The sequence below is a fragment of the Acanthisitta chloris genome, unplaced genomic scaffold (assembly GCF_000695815.1).
Source record: "Acanthisitta chloris isolate BGI_N310 unplaced genomic scaffold, ASM69581v1 scaffold36982, whole genome shotgun sequence".
In the NCBI taxonomy this organism is placed as follows: domain Eukaryota; kingdom Metazoa; phylum Chordata; class Aves; order Passeriformes; family Acanthisittidae; genus Acanthisitta; species Acanthisitta chloris.
Window position 1 is genome coordinate 28,511 of NW_008661690.1, and position 10,682 is coordinate 39,192.

Sequence of the window (10,682 nt, forward strand, 5' to 3'; positions counted from 1 at the left end):
CATGGGCACAATATTTTTACATTATTCTTTAGGATGCTGCTCAGAGTAGCCATTTGCTCTGATTCAAGTGATGGAAGAAGAGGGAGGGAACATGTGTTGTGTCAATGAATGCTGGAGAATGAGTGAGGAAAGATCAATTAGTTGTCTGTAGTGAGAAAAATGTTCAGGTTTGCATTTTGTCTTTGCTTTTCCTTTAAGGTATTTAAGCTTTCTCAATAATGTTTTTTTACTACTGTTCATTAAAGTTGCGGTTAAAGATTCATAGAACTGTAGAATGGTTTGGGGTGTTAGGGACCTTAATTTCATCTAGTTTCAATGCCTGCTGTATGTTTGCATATTTTTTTTTTAGTCTGTACTCAGTATTGTTTTGCTGGAGTTAAACAACTCTAGATACAGTGGAGTTCAAAAATCTGTGCTGTCCAGTTAATGATTCATTTCTTTAAAGGCCAAGGTTATCATGGTTAAATTATTGGCTCTTTGCGAACAGTCCACCAGTGTACATGCTGCTGACATGTGATCAAGTGATTCCACTGGAGTTGTGGAGTTATAGGCTTCCCCACGTCCTCCTTCCCCTCCCCACTGCTCTCTGTTCTCACTTTGGAGATGGGAAGCGTCTTGCAAGTCATGTTCTCTAATGAGGAGTATGTGCTTCAATGTACATTATCGTAATGAACTGTAGTATGTATGAGAGCAAATTATTACTTGATTGTGGTAGTGAGCAACTCAGTATTTGGTTAGTGTGTTTGGGTTTTCTTTGACACCACTTTTTTTCTGTCAATGTCTTTTACATGTGCAAGAGTGAAAAAAAGAAAATACTGAGTATTGCCAAAATACTGTGATACATTGGTGGAAAAGCAAACTTCTAGCTTAGGTTGAATATGCCGTATTTCTGAAACTTGTATTCAATTCATCTGGGGAAATAAAGTCTAATCCTGTATTGAAGTGTGACATTCAGTGCTCACACAAATGCTTCTGATAGCTTCTCTTCCACCAAGTGGTGCAGTTGCCTATGCAAGTACCATTATAATGCATACTTTTGAGTACTGTGTATGATTTTTCTGTCATGCAGGCTGTTTAGGTAGATGTGCACTCTTTATTAAAATAGAATGAAAGAACTTGACTGGTAAATGGAAATTTTCTTGGAAATGACTTGCAAATTGGAAATTACTTGGGAAAAGGGCATTCAAAGATTGTCTGGCTAGGAGTAGCAGACTTTTACATTAAGTTGCATCTTGGAGGTATGAAGTGGGCAGTTGTGTTTGAAAATTTTTCCTGTTGGACTGAAGTCTATGATAAAAGAATAGAGAAATTACTTGGTGTGCAAATGTAAAATTATATACATGAAGTAATAATATAATGCTTGGCCATCAAGAAAAGGAGAAGGAAAAAAGCAGTTACACGATATTAAACTCTGGTCTAGTTTGCAAAATGCTTATGGGGATTTCAGTTACGCAGATATTAAACTGAATTAAGAATCAGTTTAAACTTCGGGAAATAGCTGTTTGGAAGAGTAACTGCACTTAAATACAGACTCATTCTCTGCTGAATTCTGTATAATGTAATGCTTAACTACAGCCTCTAGAGAATGGATTTTGAACACGTGCCAGCAATTAAGGACTTTTACTTTATTAGGCATCTCTGTAGTTTTCTTTGTTGGCTATGTCAAGCTTTGTCACATTGACTAAGTTTTCCTTTTTGTACATTCTGGTAAACTAGAAGATGGAGTTTGACTTTAAGAGTGTATAGAAGTAACAGCAGCATAGAATGCTTGTGAGGTTTTATTAAACCTTTCTTTGGTGGCTAAAAAGCCATTAAGCAGAAAGTATAATACTTTGCATACATTATACAGCTAAAATCTGATCACTTTAAATGCAAATCTCTTCTTGATCCTACTTTAGAATCTTGCCTTAAAAAGAAAATGGAAGGAAAGGAGACATGTTGGACTTCATAGACAGGAGCATTTTATTAAATATAACAAGTCTTCTGAAGAAACACTGATCTGTATATTTATTTGGTACAGAAATCGGAGATCAGGCAACTAATGAGTCCTGTCGAGAATATCTTTGTTGTACGTTGTTGTCAGACCTGCTTCAAAATAAACTGCATGTTGTAGATGTTAATCACATACAGAAATGTTCAGTAACGATTCAAATGGTGTTGTTTCCAAGAGGGTTCATGAGCCTTTTCCAACTGTAACGATTCTAAGATAGTGTCTTGCATGTTTGCCTGAGTGTGTGGGAAGCTCTTTTTCATCTGCCCTGGATTGTGTTTATTTTTGTCAATGAAATCTTGACTCAAATGAAGGAAAGAGGGTCCTGTGAGATTCAGTGCATGGTTAAACACTCTCCAACCCAGATCAGTCAGTGGGGTAAGTTTCTATTTTGGTGTGGATGTTTGATGTCTGTCTTTTTTCCTGTTCTGAATAATTCTGTGAAAGCAGTAAGCCTAGGCTAGAACTAGATCTTTCTGTGTTTTTTGTATGTATTCTTTTATGTATGACTTGATACTGTGTTTTTATTTCTTGCACACAACCTAAACCAAGTGCTAATATTTCAACAGATACAGAATGACAGTCAAACACTGCACACTGGTATGCCTGTGAAGAGGCACTGCCAAAGTTAATTGTCTAGTGCAAAAGCTGGGAGTTCTGGCTGATCAAAGCAGGTAGGTGTGAAGGTGCTTGCATGGAGAGAAGATAGAGACAACTCAATGCAAACAGTTTTACTTAAGCAGAGTCAAATGATACGTTTCAAATGGCCTCTGCCTCAGCTGTCTGATAAACATTTTTATTATAAAACTTGTGGTGGTCTTGCTCCAAGTGGTATTGGAAAGAATGGCACAATTTAAATTTTGATACTGAAGTGTGGGTGTATTTGAGGCACTAGTCCTGTAAGGAAAGTGAAGTCAGCAAATCTTTGGAAAACGTTTAATTAGTTAATTGGAGACATGATGCTTTGTGTGATAGTAGCAGTACAAGAGAATCTAGAATGTTTTTTTCATGTACTGTTAACACCTGCTAGGTAAAAATAAAAGATGTAATTCTAATCTAAAACATCACTTGACTGCACATGAGGCTTTTTAAACTAGTATCTTGAACTCAAGAGTCAGACTATATATTGCAGAGGTACCCTGGTGTGCTTGCACCCTGTTTGCAAGTCATGACTAAATCAGTTTGTCTCCACTGTCAACAGCTTGTGTTAGACAAAAATAAGCCTTAGTTGCATCACAAACTCCTTAATGCTGAAGAACTAACAAAAACAGCTTACAATAGCATTTGATATCAGTTTGTGTCTTAGCAGTAACAATTACTAGCAAACTTGATCCAGTTTTGGCTGTAGAGTTCTTGTTGCTTGTGAAAATGAGGAAAGTATTGAGCCTGTTGGGCAGACTGCATGCTAAATTTGTAAACTCTAAGAGTCAGGAAACCCTTTGTAGAAATTGAGATTTGATATGCAAAGTAATACAAGTGCTCAAATCTGAAATGCATGCTTTGAGTACTTTCCAAAATAAAACTGTTTTGAAACTTGTGACTTTAAAAAAACAGGTCATTTGTTCAGCTTTTATTTGCCAGTGCATCCATATTGCCCTTTACTAGTGTTAATCTATTAAATGCATATGTTTGAATACGTAGTGCATGAAAGGGGCATTTCTGATGTCTTTAGGTTCTCCAGAGATCCCAGGCACCTGAGGAAACAGATGAGTGAGATGATCAAGGGTCAAAACCTACATGAAAATGCCTTGAGCTGTTCTCATCTGAATATTCAGATTGGACCTCACCCTACCTTCCAAAAGCCCCCCCAAAACCCCACAAAATCAAGGCATCCAGTCTGATGTGGCTGTTGAACAGTACTGGAATCACTCCTTAACCATTCCTTGTGTGTGGTGTTTTAGCTTCTGGGTTCTGCAGATAGGTTGGCTGAAGGACTGACCAGAGAAGTGTAGCAATTATGTAAAGACTGAAAACTCAGTAAGTAAAATGGTGCTTTAAAAAAACCTGTGTAAGAAATTTGTGTAACCTAATTGCATGTAAATGGAATGAAATTAAATCAAGTAAGCCATGTATTAAGAGCTAAAAAGCAAAGTATAAAGGCACTGTTAATATTAAGAAACTACAGATTCTATGTAATTTCTTCAAGTAAGTTCAAGGTATACATGAATACTGTAACCCTTATTGCTATAGTTGGCTTTCTTAAGCAGAATAAAAGTGAACAAATAGGCATCATACGACATCTTAAAATTATTATTTTTTTAAAATATTGGCTCGTGCACTCTGCCCAGAAGCATAGAATTTCCCCGAGACTGAAAGAAAGTCTGTGTTTATGACAGAAATGTATGTTAGTGCCAATAAAGTCTGTTAATCTGATTTAAATGTGGTTTAGTTAGGCCAAAAAAGGTTTGCTCTCAACTGTACTTGGCATAAAAGCTGACAAGAAATAAAAACCATGTTAATAATGGCATTTAAAAATACTATTGCAATGTAAACAGTTCTAAGAAGGAAAAAATAATTATAACATTGTTTAGCAAATACCAATTTCTTTAATTGTATAAAATTGATGTGTCTATTAATGGGAATTATTTTTACAAGGTAGTGTTTTCTATAATCAACCAATCATTCAATTTTATATCTCTAGTGTTCCTGCTGCTGTGTACGTGCCAAGAAATACTGGCTGTGTTTCTCAAATGCGTGTTGCTGTGACAGCTATATACAATTTTGGAATTTTCTCTCATGTTGAGTTCAGAAAAGCTACAGCTTTTTGCCACTCCTAAACTGGCAGTAGGAAGGGTCTTCGAGTGGTTGGTACCTACTCGAGTCTCACCAGTAGGTATTGTCTGGTGCCTTCTCTGATGATCTAGACAATGCCGTCGCCCTCTGGTTTTTAGTAGGTCTTTAAAGAAATTGAACATGAAATGTTTCTGGAGAGAGGCAAAATGCTTTAAAATGAATTCTGAAATTCAGAAATTCAAGATTTCTGCCCTTCTATTTTAATGATGGGTTGCATGACAATCTTTTAAAATAAACACTTTGAACAATGGTTTTGCTGCCTTTTCTCCATATGAGTACTGGATAACATTATCTGATGTGGCTGTTACAATGCTCAATGACTACTTCCCTTTTCTCCAATCAAATCTCCTCCTCCCCCCCCCTCAAAAAAAAAAAAAAAAAAAAGAAAAACCCAGGAAGTTCTGGGAAATGCATTTTTCCCCAGCGTCAGTAACTTGGAATTAAAACAGCCTTATATCACTTCTGTTGATACTTTAATATGCATGCCATGTTGGTGCTAGTTTCCAGGAGAAAGATGTTTTACTAAAATCTGCTGTTCTTGTAATGTTTATTTTGAATAACAGTTCAACTGGACGCTGGTGCATAGATCCTGCAGTGGGTTTGCAGCCTGCGCATGTTTATAGAGGTATGATTAATGGCAGCAGGACGACGACTGCTTAACCCAGAAGAAGTTTCATTTTAGGAGCTGCAAATACTCCATATGGCTAGTTGCACCTTAAATCAAAAATAATTGCATGATGATTTAAAATTTCAGTTTACGGGTTGAGAGTAGTTGATCTGGCTGCAGGTGACTGGAATCATGTATGGAAATTTGTGTCTTATTTCCATGTTTTTTTACTTGGATCCTGCAGTTGTTGGAGCTGCAGTATTAGAAATAAAAAGAAGTGTTGTTGCTTATACTCTATACAATTCACCAAAAATGGAGATGCAAATTTTTTGTTTATTTTGCAGATGATATTCTGTAGAATTTACTCACAGTTGTTTAAGCTTTTCCTTTCTTGGCTATTGAGCTTCTGCTCAATGATGCAGAAAAATGGAGATCATTCTTCACTGACTCATGAGTTGGCCAGGAAACATACCATGTAGAGAAGGAAGGTGGAAGAAAGCACTAAAGGGAGTTTTCCTCCCAGAGTATTTATCAACAGTCATGTCACTATGGAAAGACGTTGCAGAGATTCTTTCTTTGCCCAAAGGAGATGAGAATATTGATCGTAAGATTCCTTATCTTCTGTGTGGTCACAAACAGAACTACCAGTGCCTTTCCTGGCTTAATCTACATCTGAAGATCATCAACATGTTGTTCTTGTGTCATCACAGCTGTAATTTCATCTGCTCCAGCTAGAAGGATCCCAACAGAGCCTGCCCTTGAAGTAAATCAGCAAACTACAGTGCAGTGACTGAGAGCTGTTGGATATTCAGCTGCTTAAGCTGGATTTACATCCTATCTCAGTACCATGAATCACTTCTGGTGATTGATGTGAGGCAACAAAAAACCTTTTTCCAAAATTCCTGTAAGAGATAATCAGATACTTCGGATGGTCTTTTCTAGACCTCTTTCTTTGTTCTTTCAAATCTTCAGAAGAGCAAAGGAGTATTTATTAACACTTCCCATCCCCAAATGCAGTAAGATTTAGTTTTTTCAGCCTGAAATACCTGTCAGTATGTAGGAATCAGCGAGGCTAGTGTTTCTGATAGCTAGAACACAAAAATTACCAACCTTATTTATTCTTTACAGGTCAAGGCAAAGTTCTTCAAGAGAAGAATTGTCTTAAAGGATAAAAATTAAAGAATGGATACCATGACCTTGATGTAAGGAAAGGAATTTAAAACAAGTCGTTCTTAATGGCATCTTTCAGATTGATCTTCCAGAAACTGCTCAGCTGTTTTTACAAGGAAAACACCAATGGATGAAGTCCTCCATAATGCTTTTTTTTTCTTAGATTTCACGTAGGATCTTTGTCTCTTGTGCTGAAGAAAAGACATGAATCAAGTAAGACCAGGCACTCTTCTGCCCTTCTGAAACTGCAATAGGTGACTTCATACTCTTTAGTAGATTGAAGGTGATAGGGAGTCTTCTTCCAGTGAGTCAGATCTTTCACTGTGAAAGAGGATTTCTCACAGAGGCCTTAGGCAGATTCCTGTTTGAAAGGAACCTGCAATAAGCTGGGTCATGCTGTTTCATCTGGTCTGATTTGCTCTGATACCTTCCTTTGAGGTGGAAAAGAATATTGACTTTGAAAGTATTAGTAATGTTTGTAGACTTCAGTGCATCACCTGACATTAAGCCTGTAGTGCTGTGTATGGCATTGTAGTTATGAATTAAAAGTCATTAGTATTAGCAACTTGCCGAATCTTGAATCTCAGGAACTTTTCAAATTATCTGGTGTAAAAGAGTCTTTTATTTACAAGGGAGTCTCTAAGAAGAAATGTACTTTTACTGCTACTGTCCTTTTTATGTTGGTCTTTTTCTTAGCTGGCAAGTATAGAGCAGTAGAAACTTGGCCTGAACAAGTTCTGTTTATTGTATTTTCTCTTCTTTCATTGTAGTCTTGTGTCCTCTCCTTTACTGGAAGAGGAGAGTACAAACATCAGCCTGGAGGCGTCTCTTGACCAAGTACATTTGTGTGTGTTGGTCAGTTATTCTTTCCAAACAGGAAGACTTTCTTTCACAAGAACATGTATGTGGGATGAAGAGACTGAACCTGACTCTGATTTTTCCAAGCTGATCTGAAATAATCAGAAATGCAAAGGTATAGGAGTAGATCCTGGTAACGTTGAAAAGCCACGGAACTCCACTAAAAGACAATCCTGTTATTTTTGGGAAACACTATTGCTATTTAGACTGAAACCCCTTACCTTAGATTGAGATACCATCACTGTATTCTGTATCTTCAGAACCACCAAGAAGCAGAGTGCCTTTGTGCATCCCTAAGCAGTTTCTGTGGAAGAAACTTGTTAATTTTTCTGCTTTGATTACTGTAGGCTATCAAAGCCTGTCCTTGATGGCTTTACCTGTTCCTTGCTTAAATAATTTCTTCTCTGCTACTAAATTGCTGTGGCTTTAGTGACAAAACCTAGCTTTTTCTTCCTCATCTTTTCTTATTTTGAGCACAGTGAAAGAAAGCTGCTTTGAGCAAATAATTGAAGAACACATAATTGAAGCTTATAATTGAAGAACACATAAGGTACCTAACCATATGAAGCTATTTTGTTTAGGTGTGTGCTCTAAAGGAGAGGATGAAGAAACACCACCAAAATTGCCCCAAAATGAATCAAGTGAAATTGCATCAAACATTGAGTAGCATATCACAATAACTGTTGGGTCATACTCTACCCAGTGTCTTAAGAGCAATGAAGAGCACTGCAGGTAAAATGATAGTGCCTCATCTGAGGCACACAGCTCAGTGGCTGCCTTACATGTAAATAGCAAACACTGCTGTTGTGCAAAAGGTACTGCAGTGCATAACCAGTAAATGCATATATGAGCAGCTAGAAATGTGTTTTAAGTCCTGTGACTTCTGCTTCAGTTTTGTTACATGTTGGCTCTATGCTACTGATAAAATTTCACAGGAGTCTTACCAGCTTTCAGGGTTTGTGAAGAAGAAAATTTTAGCTCTTATGCATTGTTTTGTTGTCAGGTAATGACATTAGCTCCTGGGACATACAGGTTTTCAGGAAAAAAAGAGGAATATTTAAGACATCCAGAAACCTGATGCAAGAACTTGGGTAGGTTCTTAGCTTCCACAGCAATCATAATGTGTCTAGGTTAAATCAGAGGTTGTCACGACAGCACTAAACTGCTGTCAGTGTTCGAGCAATCTGATTTTGCAAATAAAGTAGAAGACTGGAGATTGGAGTAAGGCCTTAGTGGAGGAGTGGGGAGAGGTGTTAGGAAGTCATTGTGAGGGAAACATACAGGTAAGTATGACCATTTCTTCTTAAAGAGATTATGGGGAGACGTTCACTGCATTGCAACAGATACCATTTTTAATTCACTTGAGAGAAAGTGAACAGAGGAGAGATTTGGATTTTTTCCAGGAAATGAGCACTTAAATCCCCCCCCACACACACACACATCTACTTGTAACAAACTGAGAGAACTTTCTGGACAAAACATCTTATGATTGATCTCATCTATTGGTAGATGTCTTAAAAGTCTTGAAAGTTCACAACTCAACACTTTGGGTTTGGGTTTTTTGGCATCAGAGCATGAAAAAACTGCATGTCTAGTACTCATCTCTTGTCATCCTCCCCTATTGCAGTGACTATGTGTATGTCTCTGTGTGACAGAAAATGAGGGAATGCAGATCATTATTCAAGAAGTTACCAACTAGCACTTTTCCTTCCCCTCCAGTCTTTCTGCCTCCCTATCCTGGAAGTATGGAGTCCCTGCCTCAGCCTACGGCTTCATTCTTTTTCCAGCTGCCCACAAAAGTAAAGAACCAGTGTGAGAGTTTGAAGAAAGAATCCGCTCAGAGGACTGAGTCTCAAGCAAAAGCTCCAGGTTGCAGACTCAGAAAGAAACTTCCTTTGAGGAAGGATCTGCTTCCAGGATTTGCTCGTCTCTTTTTCCTTGGGCAAACAGAGTTCTTGAAGCAAACAACAGGGTTGCAGGTAGGTAGGGCCCCTTTGAACTGCCATCCACTCAGGTGTGAAGGATGGACTTTATGCTGTTTCTCTGTGCATTTTTTATTGATGTTGCCTTCCACTTCTCTAGGCTGAGTGAGGGAAAGTGTGTGAGCAGTTTAAAGAAAAAGTGTGGGGGAGAGAGAGGAGAAAAAATGTTCTAGGCGCTTGGAAAGAATGTTCTTTATGCTTCTGTGTAAGCTTCCTGTCCATGGGTCATATTTATACTTCAGTTCTGTGAAGCACTAATGGCATTCTTGGTGTGACCCTTCTCTAGACAGGAAACCCAAGTCAAGAGCAGAAACTGGTGGCTGGGGCCAAGATAAGGCCAGTGATTGTGTATGGCCCACAGCCACACAATTTTCATCTCCTCCCTGTCTCTTTACACGAGTGCTAGGTTTGAATGTGCAGTAAGGTGGAAGCCACCAAATGGGTTTGGAATCCGACTTGATTCCCAGCAGTGAAAAAGTTACCCAGTTCTAAACATGTAAATACATTCTTCCTTCAGAGGAGCCTGTGGCTGCTGGGTTTGTAAAGTCTTGGTTCTTTGTCCATGTGAAGGAAATAGACTGGAATACTCTGGTAAGGGGATGTGCTGCTAACCCACACCATCAGCAATCCCTCGGGCCCAGAGAAAGGGAATCAGCTCAGGTAAATTCTGCCTGTCTCGCTTCATGCTGTGCAGAGCAACAGCCTCTTCCTTGCAAACATCGGTAGACCACAGTCAGACCTTTCTTTTTCCAGCTATGGCGTTGCTGGCACGAGAAGTTTATTCTAAATTCCCTTTTGATTTTTTTTTAGCAAAAGGAATCACTTGAAAACTGGCAATGAAATTCTTAGGAGATTTTACCAGTTCCTCTTTCGTGCTGAGTTGAAGTCATTTGGAACTATGTTACATGCATTATTACTTTGGTGCATCTTGTGACTCTTCTCTCCCTCTTCATTCCCTCCAAATTGCTTCAGGATACCTTCTAACCTTTATACTGCATCACACGCCTTCAGCAGAAGATCTTGACAGCCATTTATGTTGCTGGAAGATGACTGGGTTTGGATCTTGGCCTTCCTTAAGCAGGATCTCCTGACAAAAGTGGGATTGGGAAAGACATGACTCCTTTTTCCATCACACAGAGCCACCCTAGAAATGGAGGCCTAGGCAGAGAATTGCTTCTAATGCATCGTTCTTTAGGAAATGTGTTTGACCTCCCATGGGCCTTTTGTTACAATGTCATATAGATGTCTTTTATAAAACCTAAACCTGGCATCTTCCTATCTG